Here is a 27,301-nt window from a genome sequence, read left to right as displayed (position 1 = left end):
GATCCAGAGGCTGGGGAGGTGACTCCCTCTGTCCTCACCTGCCTCTCTTATGTCCACTGGCAGTGGCACTGACAGAGAGGTTTTACCCTGCTCTCAATGTTAATATTTAGGGCCAGGAGTGCAATATTGCTGCATTATGGCAGCACCAGTGCTGCAGAGCTGCCTTGCCAAGGGCTGAGCTCTTACAGGCACTGGCAGTGTCACCCACCCGTGTGAACATTCCAGAATTCATCTCCCTTTGAACTCAGGGAAGCTGGACCAAATATTATAGTTTGGTTTTGATTCCTCTCTCAACAACAAACCGATAAAACCCACAAGGACTCACCAAGCCTAAGGAGTTACATTCTCTGTTTATTTTTTAGCATAATAATTTTACATTAATCAAGTTTTTAACTGTATGCCATAATAAAAGAGATATGGAAAAGCTTTTGAGCATCAAAATCAAATGTGGTATTGGTAAAGCAATTTCTGTGAAATTTGTAAACCATATATTGCCTGGAACAGTCTGCAGTTGATAGTCATTTTGGACCAAGTCCTTTATAGCTGCTTATTCTAACGTGGTGTTCCAGCCTGTTAAAATGTCATATGGATAAAGAAGTAAATTTTGACAGCTGTGACAAAATTATCATTGCCAAGGAAATCCTGGTACTCATATGTTTCAGTTCATCTATTTTGCTTTTTCTCTGGCCTTGCCTGAACTAGAAATTACCTTCTGAGACAAGAAGAGAACAAAAGAAAGGACCAAAATATTGTTATGCTTTTGATGCTTGAAATTATAGGAATAAGAAGAAATCTTTTAAGGTCATTATTTAATGCATTGTTCAGATTTGGAGGGAACACTGGCTCCTCTATTCAAGGCTGTGGCCAACATGGATTTTACATGGGAGTACTGAGTTCCAGGGGGTTTGCTCATATCTGTGTGAGAGGAGAAAGCCTGGAAGGTTCCTGTGGCATCAGCCCCTCAATCTGTTCAGCTATGTGCAAAAGGGACATGGAAAACCCCAAATGGTTGTTGCAGCATCCTGAACTTTTGCACCAGAGGAATTGCCATGATGGATCCACCCAATTTCAATATCCCATATCTGATGAACACCAGTATCCAAACCCACAGAAACTGCAAGGACACAAATGCAACTCAGCGCACTGATTCTCCTCCTCCCTCAACAATACAGAAGTGAAATAGCAGGAAAGACAAAGAGGGACAATAACTGTTATTTGTGCTGCCATTCATATTCTGCCTCCTAGGGCTCACTCCTGAAGATTTCCTGATATAAGGAGCATGTAAGTTACAGCAATTGAAATGCTGATTTATGGGGCTGAAATACCTTTCCCAGAAACACAATCTCCCAGTAAATATCAGTTCTAGTAGCTGTGGTGGTACTGATGTAATTCCTCTGAGCAACTGGGAAAAGGGATATAGAGGCAGTAAAGTGGTAATAAATATTTGATTCAAGGTTACCAAATGCTTAGCTTTAGTCTTAATTCATGACAAGGCTGTGTTTAGAAATATGCAACATCTTAGGAATGTTCTTTCCAACCCAGCTATTCCATTGCATGCAGCCATATATTTTTGGAACTAGTAAGATGGCTGTGGATTTGTCATGACAACTCTCTCTGCTGTGTTTATACTGACACAACTAAATGGACTCTTCTTTTGACTCCCTCACTTCCAAAACTGCCACATCCAGGTATTTGCAAGGTCTCTAAATCTTGATTCACGTCTCAGGTTTTGTCTTCAGAATTTTACTAATTCACCTGTTCTTAAGCTGCTATAATTTATACAGTAACAGTGTGGGGTTCAGCTCAGTACCCCCCATCAGGTATTTATACAGAATGGTAGAAAGACCTTCCTTTCCAAAACCATCAGTGTGAGCCCATCCACTGCTGGTTTCTGTTTATTCACATAGCAGCAGAATTTTGTGAGACGTGCACATGTCTAGCAGTGTTATAATGGCACAAAAATAGGCATTGACCGCTGTGTTCTCTCTGGCCAATCACATAAAACACCACAGAGGATATTCTGCTGCCTTATGGCTCTTTGAGAATCTCCTGTAGGTGAGCCTTGTGTTTCAATGTATAATTTACAAGCACTGAAATGCTAATGTTAACACCACTTTGCAGCACACTCCCTTGAGCCATGTGCTGTTTCATCAGAGATGCCTTTCCTGACACTTTCCTGAGCCACTTCATAGCCTGTTTTGCCTTCATCCTTTCCCTCTCCCCACTCTTTCCTGCAGAAGATCAGAACAAACACGATGCTCACACCCTGCCATTTCTCAAGCAGGGCCTGAAGAGCAGCCAGCAGCAACAAAAAAGGCACCAGCAGCACTTGGGCACTTGTGAGATCTGTGCCCCTCTCAAGCAGAAGCAGAATTTGCCCATTCTTTTGTTAGAACAGCCCATTTCTTGTCTAGGTAATGAAAATGTTACAGCTGACAGTCAGAACTTAAAATTAAATAAAAAACAAAACAGAGAAATGCCTTAAGGCAAGGGTAGCTCCAGAAGTTCCTTTATTTGAGCTGACTGAGAGTCAATGCTGCCAAGGTATTCAGGTACCCAATGGTGTTACACATTAAAAATACTTGAGTGCTTCTCTGAAACTCACCAACAATCCTGGTGTGCCAAATTCTTAAAGCATGAAAAATCTGGTCCCCAACAGGCAAACAGCCTCACGTGAGCCTGGCTGAACAGACAGTGGAACAGAAGTTGCTGTATTGTCACATCCATTATCTGCCCCCCTTTAATTGCACCCAGGAAGCCTTGCAGCTGCTTTCAGCATCCATTCCACACCTGCAGTATTTCCTTCCCACCTTTCCTTCCCACCTGTGCTGCTGCTGGGGGTGGCACAGCTCAGCCAATTTGCATTTGGGAATGCATGGGCAAACAGGTGCTCTCAACACCAATTATGTTTTGCAAGGGTGATGCCAAATGCTAATGGGTTTAGCTCTGAAAAAACTCAACCAAGCTCCTTCCTACACTTTGTCTTTTCACCGGTCCTGTGCAGAAATGCAGAGTAGCAGCACTTCAGAGTGAGCCAGCTCCCACAAGGGGCTTGTGCCACCTCCACAGGATGGCAGCTCTGTTCAAGACTCTTTTCCCTCCCTCTTCAATATTTTGATTTTTGACATTGTTTGCATCATGTAAAAATTATATTCACTGAATAGTGAAACTAGTATGTGCTACACAAAAAGCCTCAGGCTCTTTGAAAGATTTTGTAGCTGAAACATTGACAATGTTCTGCCAATGGTACTTTAAATACTTGAGTAAAATACAAACACAGATTAAAATCCTTGAGAAAGCCATAATTATACATTTATAGACAATTTTTCTCTTTGAAGATTTTAGTACCCACACACCTCCACTTAATCCTGGCGTTTTTACAACAGCCAAGTTCATGATACTGCAGCTAAGGTTTTGTCAGCACTTTAATTATTAACTTGTTTGTACCATGACTACAAAGCATCTTACTTGTCTGAACTTGATGCTGAGGCTTCAGCTCTTTAGTGGTTCCTCAGATAAACCCTGTATCTGTACCTTGTGATTTCCCAGCTCTGCCAGGAATAACCTCAACACCCAAAGCCCACTCTGAAACCCCTCTGAACTGGTGCTGCAGGCAGCTCATCAAAAATCAACAGTAAAACCTTTCAGAATGCTCATTACAGCCAAAAATAACCAGCCACTGACTTCATTTCCATAGACACAAGAAAAGTTTTTGCTTTGATGCCATATATTTTTAATGGTAACATCTGCACAAGTTCTGCACCTAATTTTTTGTGTATTTTGTACTCTTTTGGCCATACTTTTCTGTTGTGTGCTTGTAAAGCATTATTTTAGGAATATATAATTACTGGAAAGACTGGAGGGATTCAGAAGTTCTCCTAGTTGATCAGTTTAATTACTGCAAAGTTTTAAGTCAAGTGTAATTAATTAGTAGCTGTTCTGATGAAATTTTAAGAGATTTAAGGGTCAAGCTACTTCTGCTGTTAGTCAAAATGCTCCCTGCATTGCAGCTGGAAGATATTTTTAAATCTCAGAAAGGATCTTTGACAGGAGCAGCATCACAGCACCCAGGACTCTGAAGAGGGAGAGGAAAGGCGGGAGAAGCAAGAACTCCTCAAGAGCCCTCAGTGAGTGACACTGCAGCGACACAGAGCCACAATGGGACACCTTCCAGATAAATAAGTTATTTCGTATTTGCATCAAAGTGCCTGAGCTAGTGGGAACTAATTCCAGCAAGGTGTTTCTATTGTTTCTGCCAGAATTATCAGTCAGACATAGCTTAGACAATGGATTTTACAGCTTTTGGACTTCTGTTTGTCTCTTGCAGTGGGATGCAGTTTTTACATGGTTTGGGCAGCTAATGGGGGGTCAGATTTACAAATGTGAATCAGCCCCAAAGCACAGGGAAAGTTCTCTCAGAACTGAAAAATGTCTGAATGAATGTGTTGCCCTTCAGATGGAACTGAGGAGCTTTTCAACTTCTCTTTGTGCCTTAATCCCTTATTTTACAAAAAACTTCAGCATGTCAGTATCACCCAGCCTTCCTTTCCATGTGGTGACAGTTTTGTTAGAATACAGGGAAAATATACTGCTGTGGCATTTTAACTTCTTTTTCCTGTCCTCTCTTGTTGGCTAATTATTTCTTTGAGGTTAAATGAGCTAATTATGCCTATATCAGAGCTCTTTGAGAAGCAAGAATCACTTTCTGTTGTTGATAATTAAATGAATTGAGCTTGATTCTTAGTTTGGGATACAGTTCTAGGCATTTTTCTTCCTTGTACAGAGTATAAAGTAGTAAAAATAATTGCAAGTTATGTTTTGTTGATGACAGAATGGAGGCAGCTTTTCAACTGTGGTGTAAAAGGTTCTGTAAAATGATTTAAATTAATAGGGGTGAGAAGAAGGAGAAAAGAAGGGGAATTGTACCCCTTCTACTCATTCTTGAACAGCTTTAACAATCTTAAAAGAGTTAGAGAATCCACCAAAATTTCACATGATTAGGAGGGGGATATTATGTGAATTCCTTTCACAACAGTCATGTGACAATGCTGTAGATATTTTTTCCTTTAATTTAATTTTTCCCCCTTTTTTCCTTTAGATATTTTTTCCCTTTAATTTCACTCCTCAAGCCCTGTGCATGTTTTTCCCTGTGATACTTGGCAGTGGAACTCCAAGGAGCTGCAAGCTCCTGTGCAGAGGTCAGGTATGCTGCAGGCAGCACCTATTCTTCTCCTCACTCTGGAAATAGTGCCCTCTTTGATCTGAGAGATATTGTCTGCCAGCACAAAAAGTGCTCCACTCTTCATGCTAGTTGTGCTCTGACTGCCTCCTGACCAGAGGATCTCACCTGTATCCAGCTGCACAAATTATATATAGCACAGGCAGGGAGAGGGGGCTGCAGCAGGGCTTAGGATCAAACCTCTGCATTCAGAAAGAGCTGAGAGCTGCAACATGAAAACATGCAGCTTTCATTCCAAGGGCTTCCCTGAGCTGGGATCCAGCAGCCAAATACTGAAAGCTTAATTAAATGTGTGTGTGTATAACTCCTCTCTCCTAGGCCACTTTAAAACATCTTTATTTCACCCAGCCTGGTTGGCATAGCCAATGCTGTGGACACAGGGGGGTGAATGCCAATGTAGGCATAATCTCAGTGTGCACTGGGGACATCTGGAGAATTCCCTGTCTGGGGGTGAGGGGGAAGCAAAGTCTGCAGGCACTGGTGGGAGTGGGGAGTGGGATGGGCTGTGCACCCAGGGAAAACAAACCTGGAGCACAGCAGGGATAGGTCCTGACTGAATGAAGGTGTTTGGGGCAATAGGAGCTCTGGAGGGAGAAGCAGAATCTTGGGATAACCTTTTTGGCTGGTAAGAAATAAATGCTGGCTGGGATGGAAGGCTCTGCTCTGGCTCTGTAACCCATGCTCAGCTTTGCTCACTGCTGGTTTGCCACATCCCAACACCCCCACACCTGCAGCAGCCCAGTGCAGAGCCCCTCATTCACTGGCTGTGTCTGACATAATATTTATATCCTCCTGCAAGAGTTATTTAACTATTTCCAAGCCTAATTTAAACGATTAAATTTCTTCTTTCCTCATTTCAACCCCAGATCTGAATATACAGAACCAAGGTGTGTACCTGACATATGATTGACCTTACCTGACTGGGAAAGCTTATGCTGTGGGGACAAGAAGTAGAACTCTCCAGTAATAAACCTCTGGCACTTAGGGAAGCCAACTTTTGTATGAACCTTCCCTTCCCTTCCCTTCCCTTCCCTTCCCTTCCCTTCCCTTCCCTTCCCTTCCCTTCCCTTCCCTTCCCTTCCCTTCCCTTCCCTTCCCTTCCCTTCCCTTCCCTTCCCTTCCCTTCCCTTCCCTTCCCTTCCCTTCCCTTCCCTTCCCTTCCCTTCCCTTCCCTTCCCTTCCCTTCCTCTCTTTCCTCATTCTCACTTCCTTTCTTTCTCTTTTTCCTTCTCAAGTCAAAAAAAAAAAAAAAAAAAAAAACTGAGAGCAAAGAAATTTTTCTTTCTTATGCTGCCAAGGCATGATTTAACATCCAGCTTGAATCTTCCAGGTGCCACAACAATGCAATCTGTCCATGAATTGGCAATGATCACTTCAATCCAGGCTGGGTTTTGGTGTCAGTATTTGACTGTCTCGAGCTGCTGTACAATTAGATCCTTACTGTGTATTCTTAGTCTGGGTGGGAACATGTTCTTTTTTGACTTCTAAAATCCCTAAGATTCTCTGTAACATCTGACACCAACTTTAAGGCAATTAATGCTTCATTTGCAGTTTCTTCTCTTGCATTTACATTTATCAACTGTAGAACTAGAGAGAAATGTGCTTCTCTAGATTGCAGCTCTGTCAGGACAGTTTCAAACAACAAAAAAAGCCTGTGACCCTTTCACTGAGGTGTGCTGTCATGTTGGTGTTTGCTTCTCTTCAGGACCCATGTAGAATACATAAATGTTTATATTGGCAAAGGGCATTAGGAAAATAATGATTTAAAAAATACCAACTGCAAAAGGGTGGTTTTTGTGGAAGAGTTCTTCAAAATCCTAATAGCAAAAGCTGATGGAATATAATAGAAAATAAATATTTCTTTTGTGTGCTCAAATCTAGGTTTGCAGATAGACTCTTTATATAGTTACATTTCCACCCTTATTAAAAATATCAAACTTATTTGCATGACAAAGATATTTTCCTTCTGCTAAATTATTCTAATGGGACTTGGTAGAGATAAAAGTAAACTGTTAAAATATTCTGCATGGCTAAGTCTGCTATCTGCAGGTAATATTCATTCACTAAGATAACATTTTTAGGGTTTGGAACCTAGCTTCTTGAGGGTAAAAATAAGCCTTTATCTGTCCTTCAGGATTATTAACAGTAAGTGATTTCCACATTAACATCAATAGCAATAATGAAGATGTCCTTTTCAATTCATCCCGGGGAACTTTGAGTGAGAACTGTTATTTGGCTGGGCTTCACTCTTTAATAGAGTCCAAAGATAATTGGGTATTGAAAATTCCATCTAAATCAACCAAATAAATCTTTCGGTTACCAAATTAATAATTTCATTGATGCCATCAGCCTTCAATTTTCACTCCATTAAATTCCTAAATTCATCTGAGAATGGCACAGCAAACAAATTAAAATGAGTTTCTTATAAAAATGAGAATGATAAGATTATGCCTTCTAAAAAAGCAATTTAACTCCAATAAATTATTTTTAAATTATTAAATGAGGCATTGCATTAACTATAAAAGAGGAGCATAAAAGGGCACCAGCCTACGGAAAATAAGACATCTATAGACCTCCATAACCTTGGACAATTATATCTGTAATAATTGGCTCATAAAACTTTATGGCAACTTGTACAATGTTCCTTTTTCCTTAAGATAGCATTGTGATCAGCAGGATGATTAGGCAGAGAGGAACAGAGCCTTTTTTTTTCCTCAGGAGCACATGGCTAAGTGTTTCCAAATGGCCTCTTGTTGCTCTGCTCAACACACAGCTCTGGAGCAGAGTGTTACCTGCTCTGGGTGCAATATTAAATCACATTTAAACTCCATCATGCTGCAGTAAGGCAGCTTAGTGTCAAGGAGGAATTCAGGATACAAGACAAGCAAATTCCAGGCCTGTTTTCTTTAGAATATGTGCTCAGTGCACTGAAGGTTTGAACCTTTAAATGTCAGGTTCAATATGTTGTCTCCCTTTTCAGTTCTTCTTCCATCAACTTCACAGAAGGCCGAAATTCTGAGGAATGAGCAAAAACAAAACAGCAAGAGACTGCAGAAACATCTTGATAGCAAAGCAGAGTGAATAACAGATGGATTTTATCTTTATTCCAAAAAAAGGAATAAACACTGCCTCCTGCTCAGGGGGGGAATACCATCAATAATGCACAAAACCCAAAACGTGTGTGGAAATCTATGAAATCAGAGGGTTTTGGGAAAGCTGCAAAAGACAGGCCTCAGAGACAGCAGAACTGTAACTGGAGCTAAGCAGTAGCCATGAGATTGGTCAGCAGAAAAATTATTTAAAAATTAGAAAAGTAAGGACAAATAGAACAATGGTCTGTGTAGTAACACTTGTCTAGAATAACTCTCTAAGCTGCAGAAAAGTTTATCTAGTGAGATATTAGGAAGTTTTAGGCTTAAAAATGGAGCTTGTGCGTTGTGCTTTAAGGCTTACAAGCAGGTATTGTATTCAGAATAAGCAAGCATTGTTTAACCAAAGGGATGTGTGCTTATAGTGGAACTACTGTCAATGTGCTTTTGCTTTGTGTGATTGGTCAAAAAACTTTTGGAGTAAGTTGTAACATTGAGTTCTTGGTCTGCTGCCTGGGATGTGAGCTGCTGGCATCTTCCCATTGTCATAACCATGGAATGAGAGTGGTGCTGGAAAATAAAACAGCTCAAGGCACGTTCCACAGCAGTTTGTGATTTGTACATGGACCCCAGATGGCGATACATGTGGAATTGAGCAAAATTTCACCCCTGTCCTGGGCCTGGGGTCTGTCCAGGTGATGATGAGGAGGAGTTCACCCCTGTCCTGGGTCTGTCTAGGTGGATCTGAGGCTGTCCATGGACAGCTCAGCCCTGGCTGCCCTGCACACACAGCTCCTCTGGCAGGCAGGTGCAGCTCGTTCCCACATCCTGGCTCTCCATCCCAGGGATGCAGTGAGCACCAGGGGCAGATAAAGCTGCACACTCCCCTGGAGCAGCCAGTGCTGCCAAAGGCAGGCAGGCTTTCCTGTGATTCCAGGGAAGCTCTGTGCCTTAGAGAGGGGAGCTGTGATGAAGCCAGATCAACTCCTTGTTTTCAGGAGATAACAGGCACAGAGAGCCACTCTAAACCACAACTCCTAATGAAAGCCTTGTGGGCACACGTTAAACCCTTCCCAAAGATCCTCTGCTTGCCTCCTCTCACTACAATGAGCCAGCCTTCCCTCAATCCAGAGATGAACCCCTGCTGATTCCAGTAATTCTTGCTTCTATAAGCTAAATCCTTTTGTGGTTTTCCTTCATTCTCCATTCTGCACATTCCAGCTAAATTTAAAATGAAACAGGTACCAAACCAGGCAACATTAAAGAACCAGAGGCATGAACTCTATCCAACAATGTGAGTTCTGTTTGAATTAATGCACTACAGGGTTTAGATATCCCCGATTTCTTCACCTTTGATTTCCCAGTGATGTCCAGAATAAATAATTGCCTTATTAAAGGACTTCTGAAGCCAATAGAGCAAGGTAAAAAACACTGAAGTCACCAATTCAGCCTTTGATTCTGTCTGACAGAAAATTAAAAATTAATGAGAAAAAAATTAATAATAAATGTATTCATGGCCTTATTGGGATTCATGACTCTCTTGCCAACATTAAATAAGTTCAACCAATTGTTCCCCTTAAAGTGAAATAGCATCAGAATCCGAACTGTTCAAGCAGTATCAGTATTTTCCTTTGGTGCAGTAAATTAAAAAAAAAACAAACCAAATAACAGAACACTGCCTCAATTATTAAATTCCTGAAGTTAAGACCCACCCCATCTGCCAAAGAACAGGGGGCATTTAATGTCCAAAGCTGTGGAATTAATACAATTAATAAACCCTTCTCAAGTGCCAGCTCAAACACACAAAGTTATTAAACTGTGTCAGAATAAAACAAAGTCTGGTCATGGAAGATGATAGGAAGGAACTCAAGGGAACTTTTACTGGGATGCTGCCTTCATAAGGCACAGAAATGCAGATTTAATTGTGCAGTGTGGGGATCCTTAGGAGCCACAGGAACACCTGGGACAGAAGGGCTCTTCTCCTCCTTAGGTGTGCAGCCCAGCTTCAGGAGGGCCAGCTGAGATCCCAGCACTTTGCTCTGGCTTTTATTCACTCAGGTCCTTAAAACTCCCAAGGGCAAAGACAAGGCCTTGTGTTGTGACCTTTAATTGTCCATCAGGTGGGAAGACACCTCTGTGTGCCAGTTCCGAGCTCCTGGTTCCATTTCTGGGCACCGTGAACAGCCTGCTCTCATCACAACTGAGCACCAGGCATCTGAAATGTTATGAGTAGAAAAGCTGCCCATTGTTTTAAAAGGCTGCAGAGTTCACAGGTTGGGCCAGTTGCTGCCAGGGTGGAGTTCTAACTGTTTGTTATTGTAATAATCTGTTGTTTTCATTAACTACCTGCCGTTGATGTTTAAGAATTCCCCCTTTTTTCCCCTGCTGCTTCCTGGAGGATGGCACCCAGACGCTGAAGAGGAGGAGACCTCAGAGTTACCATGCAAATGACATCAGGCTTGGCATGCAAATGAAGAAAATCCTCACCAAACCTACAAAAACCCCTAAAAACAACAAGCCAACACGGAATTAAGTGATCAAAGTAATGTCTAGACGTGAGGAACAGAATCCAGTGTCCACTAAGACCCTTTTTACCCCTCACCCTAACCTAAAAAGATGTCAGCTGGACAAAGGACCTCAAATGTAAAACTGAAAAACTGGGAATCTTCTGATGCTCTCATGAGGAGGGAACCTCCAGCTCTGCCTGCAGACCAGTGGACACAGCTGCACTCTTCCTCCTCCTCCGTGCCACTCCTGGGAGCAGCAGCAGCGTGAGCACAATCCATTCGTTCTCCCCACCTGAGCTGATTTTCAATAAAAGCATTAAACAGGAGAAAGATCTCCTGCTATATTTATTTCATGAAATTCTTCCGACCCAAGCAGCCTCCTTCTCACTGTGCCCAGCATCACATCCTCAATCAAGAGTCAGCACAACTTCATCTTGTCCCACCCTGCAGGCAGCTGAAGGTGCCCAGTTCTACTGGCAGTGGTTTTTTCACCCCTTCTCTGGTTGGTCTCACCACTATTACATACAATGATCCCCAAACAGTGACAGTCTGACAATGAAAAAAATATCCCTTAAATTACCAAAATTTGAGAGGAGAAGGCTTTACCATTTTCAATGCATATCTGGGAAAATGAAGGAAAATGAGACTGAGGAACTTGTAAAGGATAGCAGACAATGAAAGATCAGTGGCACGGGGTACAGTTCTGAATGATGTCAGTGTGACATTCATCAGGAAAGCACAAATTCCATTTAGCTCAGGGGCTGAAGGAAGAGCTTGTTCACTAAAAGTCATCCTGCTGTGGGTCAGTGCAGGGTGAGAGACAGCACTAGAGCAGCCCTTGCCCTGCATGGGTGCACAAAAGGCTCTCAGCAGAGCAGGGTGGGATGCTGTGTCTGCCCTGCTCTGTGCTGCACTGCTCTGCAGAGAGCCAGCAGGTGAAATAGGGCTCTCCTTGAGCCAGGTCTCATAAGCTCTGAGATCTATTTCACACCCAATATAGCTCAGCTACCTTAGAAGGCATAAAATCAGCAGGTTGGCTTCTGTGGTACTGTTGGAAACAAAAGGTTTAAATTAAAGGCAAAATAACAAAAATCTTTACAGAGAAAAACTGAGCCAAGTGCAAGAGGTTCCTGCTCCTGGTAAAACACCTCATAAGAGCCATTGGTTTCTTTGTTCTCTTCTTTTTCTAGTAAATTGTCCAGGTGGGACTTTTGGGCTCCTGTCCCATTGGCTATCCTTAAGTTTGAGGTGAAGCTCCCCAGGTCCTATGAGATGTCTTTTCATCTAATTGAGGAGAGAAACTTCTGGGCTTATTTCCTTTTTGAGGGGACAAAGGACAGTTTTGTCACTCCATCAACAGGAGCACATTCCTATAAGCAGGATCCATGCACCCACCAGCTCCCCTGCAGCTGACCTTTGCAGAGCCATCAGCCCTGGTTTCAGCTGGAACAGGGTTGGTTTCCCTCCCAGTGCTGTGGTTTGGGTTCAGCATGAGGGTACCGTGGCTGACAGGTAAATGTTTGAGGTCAGGGTGTCTGTTTCCCCTGTCTGTCAGTGAGGAGGGGCACAGGCTCCAGGAGGGAGCAGAGCTGACCCAGCCTGGGCACAGGGACACTGCAGAGCACAGAACAGCATGGCCAGTGTAAACTGGGGACATTGGAGGCACAATGGGTGTGAGCAATTCCATCGTGTGTCACTTGTTTTCAGTTGTGTTTTACTCCTCTCTCTCTTTTGCCTTTTAGCATTTTTATCATCATATTTCACTTTATTCATTTTATTAAATTGTGGTCTCAGCCCATGGGTCTGATTGTCCCTGTGCCACCAGGACTGTGTGTGAGGGCGGTTGTCACAGACATCTTTTATGAAAAATCCTTTCCTTAGGATTTTTCCTCCTGAGAAGCTGAGAGGCCTCAGAAACAAAATGTAAACAATGATTATCTGCTGCTGTGGAATGCAACAGGTGCATCTGTGATTGGTCTCATGTGGTTGTTTCTAATTAATGGCCAATCACAGTCAGCTGGCTCAGACTCTGTCTGAGACACAAGCCTTTGTTATCATTCTTTCCTATTCTATTCTTAACTAGACTTCTGATGAAATCCTTTCTTCTATTCTATTAGCATAGTTTTAATATAATATATATAATAAAATAATAAAATCAAGCCTTCTGAAACATGGACTCAGATCCTTATCTCTTCCCTCATCCTGAGACCCTGTGAACACGGTCAGAATTCCCAGTTTCAATCCATCCCTGAACGAGGAGAGATTATCCAGCAGCTCTTCCCACAGTGCTCAAGAGCAAAGCAATCTTGCTGCCTCAAGGATGGGATGACAAGCTACATACCAGAAAAAACTACTGATTTATGGGGCTGAAATAAGTAAATTTAAATTAGGATCTGTAAATGATGGGCAGGAATGTCTAATAGAAGAAGCCTTTTAATGTCATGCATGTTCCCATGTTTTAATTAATAAATACCATTATCTACTATTATGCTTTCAATGCACTTGTTTGGTTAGGGTTGACATTTTATATCACTGTATTTACTGATTAGATCCAGAGTCAAAGGAAAAGGAATATAAATTAGTTTTTCTAATTACTGCAAGGCTATATCCACTGCCAGTCTATTTCCAATGTAATTTCTGTGGCTCATTCCCTGGAAACCGTCTTGTAAAAGACAAGACTAAAACAACTCTAAATCTTTGATTGGGGAAGGAAAAGAAAAAAAAAAGGCAAAAAATCCTGGCAAAGTCTGCAGCTGCACAGCTGGTGAGAAAACTGATTGTCCAGACTCCAGCACCAAAGCCTCAACTCCACATCACAGGGTACCCAGATCAAGTGTTCTATTAATTCTCAAGAGGCTGTTATGGCCCTGCTCATTCAGGAAAATCAAGGAATATCTGCCCTGGTGTCAAAGTAAATTATAGTGCAAGAAATGAATGCAATGCTAAATTAGCAGCAAAGAAATAAGGTGAAAAATGTATCTCTTTTTAAGGAAAAAAAAAGCTTTCTGCAGCTCAGAGTAACAATAAAGAAATATTTGTATACAAAAAAAATAAAGGAAATATCTTTGCTGAGAGAAATAGATTCCTTATCTTTATATAAGTGGGTTTTCTGTCTTTTTATTTTGAAAATTGATTTAGTATTTGGCTGTTGGATCATATTGATTAACAAGATAATTCCAATAACTTCAGTGGCTTATTCACAGGGATACATTTAAAGCTCATATAAATGTATCTGTAGATTTCAATTGGTTTTGGATCAGAACTTGTATGTAAATTTGCAGAGTGATACAGAATGTGTCTCATTGGGGCACATTACCTTAAATATTCTTGTCAAAACCATACCCCATCTCCAATCCATAAAATTAAATGAGAGCTCATAAACTTATAAATATGTTTATTAGTTTTTCAGAGACAGGCACAGACTAGTAAACATTTCAAAGTCTGCATCCCTCTAGCCCCAAGGGTGCCTTCTTTAAAGAAGTCATTGATTTTTGTCATCAAAAAACAAGTATTCAAGTAACAGTCTCAAACACAAGCTGATGGTAAAGTACCCAGGATTCCCAAAGGTGCCATCTGTAAAAGGATCATTGATTTTGACCTTTTGGGTGGATTTGTCTTTTTTCCAAGTGTTTTATTATGTGCATCAATAACAGGCAAGGCAAAGACAAAATGAGAGAGAGAAAATATAACTTTTTAGAGATGTGCGCTTGGACTTCTGCCAAGGAAATATTTTTGTATTCAAGCATTCCACTGTTACCAGCTCCTAATCAAGAACAAAAACAAAACAAAACCTCAACTCAAAATACTCCTGAAAAATGTGATTGTTTAGACCAATAGCTAGCTATAAAAATATTCCAATTATTTGTTTTTGTCAAATTCCTGAGGACTTAGCATCGCTCATGTGTGGCTTTAGTAAACATATCCATATCCATTACCCTTTCCCCATATGAAAGTACAGATCTTGATATAGGAGGGGGAAGCTGGGACCAGATCCAATTGTCAGCTATTATTAAAGAGAATCTCTGGAAGCAGCAGTAAAATCAGCCCACAACCCCACACTGAGGGGACACTGAATTTGCCCTATGCATATTGTGCAAATATTTATTTTTCTGTTAATCCCAATTAGTGTGGATTTAAAATATGGATTTGCCTGGCTCCCCTACGTCTCACACAGGGGTAGGAAAAGCTGATATTCTGTCTGTGCACCAGTGGAAATGCTATGTGGTGTCTAGGATGCTGGAAGAGGGGCAGCAATGTTAAAAAAATAAATCTGCTTTATCTCCAGCACTCCAGATGAACAAAGCAAAGGAGGCACATCATTTCAGTGAAAGCAGGAAGTAGCAGAGAAAAACAGCTTGAGAAAGGAAGATGAACACCAACTCAAAGGATTTATAGTTTCGACCAAGGGAAGCTGGACATCACTGTTATGAGATTTATAGATTTATAGTCCTTGTAATTAAAAGTTGGACCCACATCTGGGGAGCTGGACCCCACCAGATGGGATTCATCTTTCTTCTTTCAGAAACTGGACCATCACAAACTGGGGATAATCCTTTTGGGATACATCCTGAGAAAAACTAAATCACAATATTGTATAGAATTGTGATTTAAAAATTGAGACTAGAAACTGCTGATGAGTAAAAATTGGAATAGAAACTGCTGAGAAATCTGATGAGTACCCCTATAAATACCTGTAAGCCTCAACTATGGGTGTGCAGTTGGAGGGAAAACTTCCCCTGCTGTACCCAGTGCTCTATTGCTCATGCTTTACCATATTAATTAATAAATTGATTGGTGCTTGAATATTGGCCTAGTCAAGCTTCTTATTTATAACAAAGCTCAGTCCCAGCCGTAGCAATATTCTGCTACAGCTATTCTTATCTATCCAGAGCCACAGTGAGCAAAGGGAAAGAGGGAATGCATCCCCAAACGTGGAGTCATGAGAATAAAATGTGAGGTTTGTCCCATTAAAGGAGCTGCATCTGTTCCTCACTCTCCCAGCATATGCTGCATGTGAAAAATGAGAAGTGTGAGCTGCAGCCACAGAGCTCTGTGCTCCAGCTGTGAAGGTTTATACTTGTATCCCTTTTCAGCTCCTACAATGCATTTAACTAAGGGCAATTTTGCACATTAGCAGGAATTCTTTGAAACAAAACAATCCTTTCAGCGAAAATGAAGAGGCTTTGAAAATGATTGCAAAGTGGATTAGGATCACTTATGGTAGATGGCTGTTGACAAGATATTGCTTGTGATTACCATGAGCATACATTAAAAGGTGCCAGAAAGGAAGCTCATCACTGAAATGGTAGAGACGTTTCAACATATGTTCTAAGAAAACATTTAATGTCAAAGAATTTCTGTCATTTCAACAAGAAACTTCTCCTTGGCTACCTCCCAGAGGATGTTCAAAAAAACTGAGAGTCAGTCACCCACAGGATTCTAATCCACCCTGGAAAAGAAGCAATGGCACCCTCGTGCTCAGTATTTGCATACAGTCCTTTCCTGTGCCACAGATAAAACAGCTGTGGTGAATATGCTGAATATTAAACACCTAGCACTTTTACTGTTTCATTCTTTGTAAATGGGTTTTGTATTACCGGGTTCTCACCCTCCCCTGTGAATGTTTAGCTAATGCTCATGGGACCTGCAACAAAGACTGAAGAAAGCTTAATGCAACATTTGTTCCCACACCATTTACAAATTTTGGAAATTGTTCCTCTAGGAAGACAATTGCTCCACTGTCCTTTCTCACTGCTGTCTGCCCTCCAGTTTAAATGAACATAAAAAAAATTCAAGTGTTTCACAAGTCTCTTAGTCCCTCTATATATTCAATTGCATATGTATTCTATATAATCAGGTGAGCAGAAAAAAGAACCTGCTTGGATTTACCTGTTTCTACTTCTGCAGGACAGTGTCCCTGCCACCACTGCACAGATAAAGGAATGTAATAAAACATCTTCTTTGGGGATGGGCTTGGTTTGATATTGGCATTTTCAATTCCTTTATCTCATTTATTTTTAGCACTAGATGATCTGTCTTTGTCAGATAATTCCCACAGCTGCCTTCCAGTGAAGAAACCAACAGCAGGAAGTCAGAAAAGGATGAAAACAGTCTCAGAGGAGAAGTCTTTATGCAAACCACTGTCCCTCAGCATGCTTCTGCAGTCCCACTCCAGCTCCAGTGCTGGGCTTGGGCTCTCTCCAAACCACAGGAATGGGTCAAGCCAGGAGTCTCTGAAATCAGCCAGATACAAAAGTTCACAGGGGAGAATTATTCCTGCAGCTGAACCCATCCTTTGTGCTAGCTTAGGCTCTGGGTTAAGTTATCCACTTGGACTTTGCTCTCTGACTTTGGGTCTGTATTTCTCTTCCTGCCCTGCTCCAGGCTCCTTTCCATTGAGGTTTCATCAGTCTGGCAGCTTTGTGTGCTGTGCACTGCCACCCCCTTTCTCATAAAGCACTTTTATCTTCATTTCTCTCTCTGTCTACTTGACCCTCACTCTTTTTCTACTTGTTTGGTGGTTTGTTGTTTTATTTTTTTTCCCCTTTTGTTCCCCAGAGTGCCCTAGCTGTTTAAGCGGATGATGAGGGCAGGACAGCAGGCTTTGCTGTCACTCAGCTGTGGAGCACTCACTGAACTTCAATCAGTTCTGCTCAAGGGGCTGAAGGACACCAAGAGATGAGCCAGGCCTGGACATTTAAAGAATTCTGAGGCTTTGTAGAGACAAACATCCTATACATTGTCCTTACACATTTCTGTTGTACACCAGCACAGCCTGCCAGGCTCTGATAACAAAACAACTGCTCCCAGGCTGTGCCAGAGCCCAAAACACAGCAGAGCTTTCTGAAAGGAACAACAGAGGGACACAGAGCCCGGGCCCAGGACAGAATTAGCAGGAACAGCCCCAGGCCCACAAGCCATGGTTATTTGGACACACCTGAGCCACAAAGCCAGCCAGGGTAAGCAGGGCAGTGGATTTCATGGTGGCACAGGCACTGCTCTGTTTGGGATGCTGTTGCGAAAAACGCCAATCACTTGTTTTAAAATTTTATAAAGTTTAATGATAATAAAATGGTTATAAAAATAGCAATATAATCAGAGTAACAATAATTTGGACAATTTGGATTAGGACAATATGAGACAATAGAAACAAAGAGTTACAGACAGTCCAGGTACTTTTTCTGGGCAGCATAAGACTGAAAAAGGACCCATGTTAACAGAGGATTAACCCTTAAAAGCAACAGCCTGTTGCAAATTCATACACATCATACATGATGCATAAATTCCATTTAAATAGAGGATTCTGTCTGGTCAGTGTCCGCTTCTTCCTCTGAATCCTGACAGCATCTTCAGGGCTGTGAGAGGCAGGAAAAATTTCATTTCTTCTGATAAGAGAGCAATAAATTCTCTTTCTCTGAAAGATTGAGGTGTCCTGTGGCTGCTATCTCAGTGTGAGTCCTTTCTTTAAAAAAGTATCCTACATAGCATAGTTTCTATGTTAACATTTTGTTATAACATAAAACTATACTTAACACACTACTTAGGAAAATTAACACAGCATAACTTTCTGACACAACACATTAATATTCATTTTAACATTTGCAAAAAGCCAATCATAAAATAGGCATTTTTCACCCTGTCATTGTCACAGCCAGGGGACAGTGCCCAGTGAGAGGCTGCCCCCAGTGTGGCACAGCTGTGCCCAGCCCTGCTGCAGGTGACACTCGGTGGCACTGCCAGGAGGGAGCAGCAGGTGCTGAGTGCATGCTGAGCTGGGCTCAGCTGGAAGCCACTCCTGCAGTGTTTGAGGATCGTCTTGCATATCCAGCACCGTTTAACCAGGAATGCAGGAGCAATGAAATGATGCTTCTTTTATCTGTTTCAGCCAATCATTAATAATAACATTTGTTTGTCTCCCTTTTAGGGCAGGTTGAATAATATTGAAAATTTAGAGTAAGTGTCTATAAGCTATAACTGGAGCAATTAACAAAATTCAACTTCCTGGTGATGATAACAGTACAGAGCTGATATGCAGAAAGTGACTTCAACACACAGTTTGGTCTAATGAAAGACTCTGATAACACAGTGGTGTTAATAACAAGCTCATTTGTAAAAGGTGTGTGTTTTGAGATCTCAGGAGACAGCCTGTTATCTCCCTTATTGATACCCCAGAGATTCAATAATACACTTGCTGTCAATACATGTTTACAACAGCCTACATTTCACAGTTATAGATTAAGGTATTCCACACATAAAAATATCACATGTAACACCACAGTTTGGTTTTGAATTATCATTACTTAGCAAAGAAGTTAAAAACAATGTGGTTGTTAAATACCTATCAATGTGTATCTCCATATACATATAAATATGTATATATATGCAGAGTTAAATTTAATTGACTCCCATGGAGAGGCAATTTAATGTTGCCTTTTCCATCTTAAGGAAAGCAAGACAGAGATGGAAATACTCTCTAAAGAAGCTTTTGGACAACTGACAGTTTGCTTAATAATAGGGACCAGCGATTGCAATAATGCTTGAAAACATCCTCTTATGCATTTTTTTCTGTTTCAGTAGTGACCAGGGGTGTACTGTGTGGGTAGACCCTGCCCTTTCCAGAATAATCAGAGTATGAGGGAGGAAACAGCGTGCAGGCAGCTCCAGCAGCAGCATTCCTGTTGACATGGTCCTGGAAAATCAATAGGATGCACAAAGCCTGTGTCTCTTTAGGAAGTCAAGGGCTGCCATCACCACCCATCCATGCAGTGTTCAGCTTGCTGCACTTGGAACACAAAAACCCCACTTTAATCTTCTTTCCCTGAAGTTTAAACTAATAATGTGCTCTGACTCTTGGCTGGGAGAGGATAAAAACAAGCATGTACACACTCTGTGGGTAATGAAATACTCTCAGACACTCTGGGGGGTCACATTATTGATGTCATAGATTAAGAATTCGTTCTCTCAAAATATTTCCACTTTTCATGGCCGTAAGACAATAATGTCTTGTTGAATATGCACCTGTAGTGAGTTTAAAATTAAAGAGTCAAGCCTTTGTTCTTTCTGCAGGCACAGCCTGAACTGCAGTGCCTGGTCTCAGCTCCTTCCTAATGAAAAAGCTCAGTCTGCTGTCATTTTAAACGAGGACAATGGAAGTGGGAGGCTGGAAAACAAAGGCAGACAAAATGCATTAGCAAGAATGCCTGCAAAACAGTTGTTAAAATGAAAAGCTTTTTCCATAATTGAAGAGTCCTGGCTGGTATTTCCATGGAGGGAATAAAAGAGAGGGCAAGTGCAGAGACAAAGGAAGAAGATCTTCATTAGGAGTATTGTCTAGCACATGGTTCCTCTAAACAAGAACTTTCTAAAGGATTGACATTTCCATTAAAAGGGCAGGCAGTTTGCTATGCAGTGACATTCAGTTTTAAAGGCTCAGCTAAGAAGCAATTTAGAGCATGAACAACAGTTTCCAGTGCCACCTTCTCAGTGCTTGCCTGGCTCTTTGCTGGTGCCACCACGTCCACATGAACAATAAGGAAATGCCACTAACACCAATAAAACACGGGGAGAACCTGGGTTTGGTGTTAAATCCCCATCCATTTCTGCTGCTCAGCAAGTGGGGATGGGTGTGGGTGGCATTCAGACCCACCTTAGCCTTCCACAGAGGTTCTGGTGGCAGGGCTCTGTCATATTGTGCTGTGAGAAACCCTACTGCAAGCAGCAGGCAGTAAAATACCCCTCCTGTGGCCCTTGCCCTCTAGGAAAAGGGCACAGGCAGGGAGCTAAAGGCACCCAGCCCTCCCAACTTTGTGTTTCCCTGCTCCCACTCCACGCCTACACTCAACGCCACTCTGAATCTGTTAGCGCCACTGAGAGTCTTTCAAGGGTTTTCATCATACTTAAGAGGCAGGACAGGGGAGCTCTAAATTAGCTCCCCAATCAACTTTTTAAGTAAGGCTTAATAAGCCTACTGACTTTTCAGGAGTCGTTTAGTGCCACTTCCCTTCCCTGTCTTGCTGTGACACTCAGCAGCACTTGAGAAGTGACTGTTCTTGCTTAAATGCTGAACTGGAAGCTGATTTAGGTCTCTTCTCCTTCCCACTCTAGCAATTCACAAGGCTAAAGACAGTGGGGAAAAAAAAACAACCCAAAAATAAATAAAAGGAAGAATTACCTGAAGAGGGAGGAAAACCCCATTTTGCTAAATTTAGGAAAAACTCCAGCTTTTTACCAACTCTTTGTCTCATCTAACCTTTGAAACAATGGAATTTCTCAATATTGTTAAGGAAATAGTAATATAGAACTGTCATCTTCCCTTTATATTTACTTTTATCTTAAGCCTAATGGGAAAATGGCTGGAGTTCTACAATCCTTTATAAGTTTCTTGAATTATCTTGTGAGCAGCTTGCTGCAGTTCTTTTTATTAACCTCCAGACCTTACTATTTAACCACAAATAGATTTAGGTCATGCATATTGAATTGTTTTGATAACAGTCTAGTGTTTAATAATAAACTCTTCTCCAGAAAATTAAACAGTTCCAAGGCTGTGCTCTACAAATGTGGTTTTGGAAAGAGCACCATATGACAACTCAGATGGGCAAAGAAACCACAGGACATTAGCAATGCTCTGTGCAGATTCTCTCTGAGCTGAATAATTACTTAGGGTGGATTATGACAGAGATAACAGAAAATAAAGAAATAATCAAGTATCGAACAGCCAATGCCAAGCAGCTGGCTATTAAAAAGCCACCAGCAAGTAAAATGAATACTTGACTTACAAGTAGTTTAGGACCCTGAGAGCCTTTTCTATCTCTAGTAAGCCTTTCTCACAACTTTGATCATCTGGTGTCCTTTATGGAACTTTATTGTGTAAAGACGATGTAATATTTATTGTTTACAAATCAGCCCATCTCAGATTTGCTTTTTTTTCCCTTCCTTTCTATTTACCACAACATCTTTTTTTTTTTTTTTTTAAATTTATGTATCTATCCACTGAAATATTTATGCAAGTTGAGTCCAGAGGGAAGCAATCTTGTTTTTGCAGATTGTAGTTGGTGCTTTGAGACGACTTGGCAGAGTGAGTAAACACAGAATAAGAGAATTGGTTTTGTGCGTGCTTTCCTCAGGCACATGCTCCCCTCTCCCTGGAATATTTGGAATTTGGAATTGCAGGAGGGCTCTGAAGCAGCTCTGCTGAAACCAACAGGAGCAAAGCATTTGAAACGTGCTGGAGATTTTTCCGGATATTTCTCTTTTTGTTCTTGATCAAAGTTGATAGAAACACGATTTTTCTCAAATGTAATAAATGGATGAGGTTATCTGCTGTGCTGATCTGAAGGTCAACCACTTCCTTTGATATGCTGTTCACAGCACTTGATTAAAAATGTGCCGTGTTTGGATGTAAGAAAGAAGAAGGACTTGCAAAGATTAAAGCCTAAAGATGGGTTCCTGCACAGTAAACAGGCAGAAACCCAAGAATCTTGGTGGGGAGTGAATGGTATTGGACTGTAACACTCAGTTGGCCTTTTTGCCACAGCTTTGCCAGTGGGATCCTCTCTGGTTCATGTGAACCAACAGTGCAGGTCTCACCTGATGGAGCTTTCTGCGGCTCTGGACCATCATCAGCAGCCCAATCCTCACCCTGCAGGTTTCCTTCCTAAGGACAGCAGGGGCATCACAAACCCAGCGCTGGGCACTGGTGGAGGGTCCCAGTGTGATCTGGAGAGGGACAGAGCTGCTCTGTCACTGTGGAACTGCCTGACACCTCCTGTGGCTGGACCAGCAAACCCCAGAGCACCGCTGGCAGCCTGGCATGGTGAGGTGGATGGAACAAATGGCTTGCACAGGAAGGCATTGTGAAAATCAGTGAGGTTGTTTTCTTCTGGCACAGATTTCCCATAATTAAAATTTGGGCTCTAAGTTGGTGAGTGTCAAATACAGTTTATGTGTTAACATAAATATCCTTGCTAATATGGACTGTCTTGATTGAAAGCCTCACTAAACTGCATCTGTGGATTTTTCTTGACCTTGCAGAAACTGTAAGCTGTAAATAATAACATCCTCTCTAACTATTTTGAGCAGCAATATTAGTGCATTTCTTGCTTTGTTTTGTTTTTCAATCTCTTCCTCATCCCTTCTCAAATATTTTCCTCTTGTTTCTTTCTCAAAATTGGCTTCACCCATTGACCATTTCTGCTGCTGGTTGACTACTTCTGGTTAATCCACACCTGATTCCACTTCTCTGCTTATGATGCACCAATCTTTCAACTTCCTATCTTTGATCAAATGTCAGATTACTTCCTTTCCAACAAAACCAAAACCATTCCTTTGCTTTCTTTCTCCACTGCCCTGGGGATTATTCACTCTCCTTCCCAACAATCAGATTATTGTCCATTCACCTTTCTTCAAACGTATGTAAAGTGCTATGAAGTTTTGTCATTTGTTCCCCCACAGATTTATAAATTATCCAGTACTTCTTTTTCATTCTGACAGCAGAACTACCAGAAAATGTTTCACTTGTTTTCCACCTCAATTCAGAAGCCTCCATCTCTTCTCTCATTTTTATGATGTCCACACAATACCCTTTTAATTCACACAAATGGATGGATATGGCAGGCATTCAAGCAGCCTCCCTGGGAGAATTCTAACTCTCTCCTATGGCCAGAAGAACAAAAGCAGGCAGCTGTTGAAAAGGTCATCAGGAAATAGAAGCTGCAAAAATAGCCCCACCATTTAACCCATGCTAGGCCTACCTTCCAGACCCTCTCTACACCTGTGGCACACCTCAAATTTGATTACCTTCATGATATGGACAAGCATTCCTAACTGTAAAACTTCTGGTGAGAAGTTTCCTGATATTTACACCCTTACTCTCTAATTATTGGAAGAATTCCCATTGTGTGACTTTTTCCATTCACTTTTAGCCTCAATTGCCCCAACTGTGAAACCACTGACTCACAAATGCTTCTGTCCCTGTACTCAGATATGTTCCTTTTGCCTATGTTTGGCAATATTTGGTAGGAAAAAACCCAACAGGTTAAGGTCTTTAGAGCACAATCATATTTTTTTTTTTTATATCTGAAGGTTTCATCTACAGCTTGGCCCAGCTCCTCAGTTGGTGTGAACTTGTTTCACACTTCAATCCATAAACTGGGGCTTTCCCCCCATTAATAATAAAATCTTCCTTCAAACAAACAAACAAAAAAACCTAGAGAAAAAAATAAAGCCAACAGTACAGAGAAGCAGTAATGAATGTCAGTTTACATGCTACAATATTGTACCTTGCCATATGTTCAAGTAGCTTTCCTTGGAGAATTCCATCTCCCTCAAACGGCCAGAAGAATGAGAACAACAAACTGTTGAAAAGGTCATCAAGAAATACAAACATCACAGATGGCATAGGTGAAAGCACTGCAAAAAAGCAGAGTACAGAAAGAATGTGTAGGAGGATCTTCCTCTAATTGGCAGGACTGAGCTAGAAAGTGCACTTGTACACTGCCTTTATTAATATTAAAATGGCTATTGCAGGGGTGCCTTACAATGTTCTTGCCAACTGGTCCTTTTTCTAACAGAGAGATGAAACAACTCCCCCTGTCACTGGTGTTCCATGCTGAATGTTCCTCCTTTTCAGCAGGATTTAAGGAAAACTGAGCAATAGAGTGATTGAAGAGGGGCACTCTGGTGTCCTGCAGGGGAGTTCTCTCTTCACAGAAATTTGCCTTAGAATTCCAGGTTTTACAGGACTTTACAGTACAGGTGCTGTCCCAAGCAGGAATGAACACATTTTTTTGTCTCCCTGTGTCCAGAGACCTTGCACTGCCTGCTGTCTCAGAGAAACTCATGAACAGCACCAGGAGCTTCACCAGTTTCCTCTGAGACTCTCTGGGATCAGGTGATTTTCTTGCATATTGCAAGGTCATGGAATCACATTTCATCACAGCCAAAAAGTGTGTGTGGAGAAAAATATTCATGTGCCACGACTAAAGCAAAAGGTGAGTACAGACAAAGGTAGCTGGCTGGAATTCCAACTTGGTAAAACCAACCCACAGAATGTTTTCTCTAAATCTCTCTCAATTATGTAAAGCATTTTTGGGGTTTTTCAGAGAGCATTTAGCTTCAGAAAAAATAAAAATAAAATCAAAATACCAAACTCTCCAAAACAACTCCAGATAAAACCCATCCAAAACCCCTCTAAGAACATATTACTATGACAGAGCAGGTGCAGGGTACTATCAAAAATTCAGTAGTTCTCTGTGTTCCAGTTGTATTGTTCTCTTGTACATAGAAAGGATTGTGATAGCTAAGACAGACTCATACAAACGGATGTACAGACTCAGCACTAAGCAATTAAAGAGCAAATTTCCTATTTCTACCATAGTTAAATGGTAGAGAAAGAGCATGGAATAGTATGGACAGAGCAGCCACACAAGAGCAATTCTCCACAGTTTTATTCCACAATTCAGACTTGACAGAACCATTCCTTTTAGGTGGTACCAGCACTAATATTATAACCCAGAACTGGAGGGATACCAGCACAGGTCTGGCATACTTATCTTCAAGATAAGTCATGCTTATCTTCAAGGGCAGGGCTGGATGGGGTATTCCAGGAAAACAGTTGAGCCAGGAAACACTGGGAAACACAGTTCCTAGCAAAGAGCTCAGAGGGATGTGTTATAACCCTGCACACAACTCTCCTCCCTTGGAAACTCAGAGTGGAGGTTTCAGCCCTTCACTGTGCAAAGAGAGGGAAACAATGTCCTTGGAAGAAAGGAAAGAATCACAGCATCACCTAAGGACAGAGCAAGATCATTCAGGCTGCATCTTCCAGAAGTGGATGGCAATGACTCCTCATACTGGGAAAGAGAATTGCTTAGCCCAGAGACATTCTCTATTTGCAGGAACTAATCACAACAAAATTGTGATAATTTAACAACCATTCTTTTAGGAAAGCTGTTTAATGCTAATGGGCTGCTCATCAGGATTGTTTTCTTTAAACTGAAAGCCTAAGAAAGGCATAGGCCAAAAGGAGAGCCATAAATAAGCTTAAAAATCAGCCAGATTATGCAGCAAACCAGGAACCTTAGGATAAACCTTTCAATAAAGCATATGTAGTCTAACATTAAGAGCTTGGCTGCACAAGGGAATTACTGAGCATAACTTATGACATGACTGTAGCACTCACTGGCACTCCCCCTCTAAATTCCTAGGTGGGAATAAAAGGGTTTTGACTTCACACAGCCTGTGCAGTATGTCAGCACTGCTGACACAGGTATCCTGTCCTGCTCTGAGCCACAGTCCCTCTGCAGGACGTGCCAGGAGCAGGAGGATATAGGAGCGATGGGGGACAGGATGGTCAGGATGGATGGAGATGAGAGATCTCTGCAGCCAGGTCAGGAACTTTAAAGTTTATTGCACAGGGCCTGGGTGCAGGGCCCTGCTGGGAGCTGCAGCCACAGCTCAGAGCAGGCCTGAGAGAAGAGAGGGGGAGAGAGGATGAGAGGGTAAGAGAGCAAAAGGGCAAGAGAGTAAAAGCATAAGAGCATGAAATTCCGTTACAATACAATAAATCTTCTTCTGTGTTGAATATTCTAATTCTTACTAACCAATCTAGTACAAGATACAAATCCTATAGCACAACATACAGAATCATTACATTACCACACAGTGTTACATTTTGAACCCTAAAAACTCCTCTTTGGGCCCCTTCTGCCCAGCTGGCAGGGTCTGCTCTGACCCTTGGACCTGTCTGCAGGCAGAGGGTGTTGTTCCATCAGAAGGGAATTACCTTCAGCTGGCCACACCATTGTTTTCCAGTTGTCCAGTAACTGAGGGATCTCAAAGCTTGCTTTCATTTCAATCTCACTTATAGTTTCCATATTCTCAAAATCTTTTGCCAGACAATCATATTTATAAGGCTTTCCTGTTTCATCTTCCCCAACAGTAGGGATTCCCTGGGTGGGAGTGCCCAGCACCTGTGGGAGGAAATTTGGGCAGCTCTTTGAGAGACAAGGGACACTGAGGGGCTGTGCTGTGGCATGGGCACAGCTGGGCACAGCCCCTCTGGCAGCCCCTGCACTCTTGGCTGCAGTTATTGTGAGAAACCACTGCTCACCTTTTAAAATTTAATGGTTTATTAAACTTTAACAAAAAACCCAAACAACCAAACAAAACAAAACAACAAAACAAAAAACAAAACAAAACAAAAACCAAAAAAACCCCAAAAGGAATAAAAAAGGAAAAATTACAGCACTGGGAGTCCCTGTGACTACCAGCCACGTGCTCCTCTTCAAAATGGATGCTCCACATTTTTACCTTTAGCCCCTCCTAGAGTCCTGTCAGTTGATTCCTTGTTCACTGTCCAGGGGTGGATTCACTTTCTTACACCTTGAATGGAGCTCAGGTATTACCACAATAACCAGCAAACCCTCCTAAATGCCCTGAGTGCCAAGGCCATCCTCTGATAACAATGC

The sequence above is a fragment of the Zonotrichia albicollis genome, chromosome 13 (assembly GCF_047830755.1).
Source record: "Zonotrichia albicollis isolate bZonAlb1 chromosome 13, bZonAlb1.hap1, whole genome shotgun sequence".
NCBI lineage: Eukaryota > Metazoa > Chordata > Aves > Passeriformes > Passerellidae > Zonotrichia > Zonotrichia albicollis.
This window is presented reverse-complemented; position numbering follows the sequence as displayed.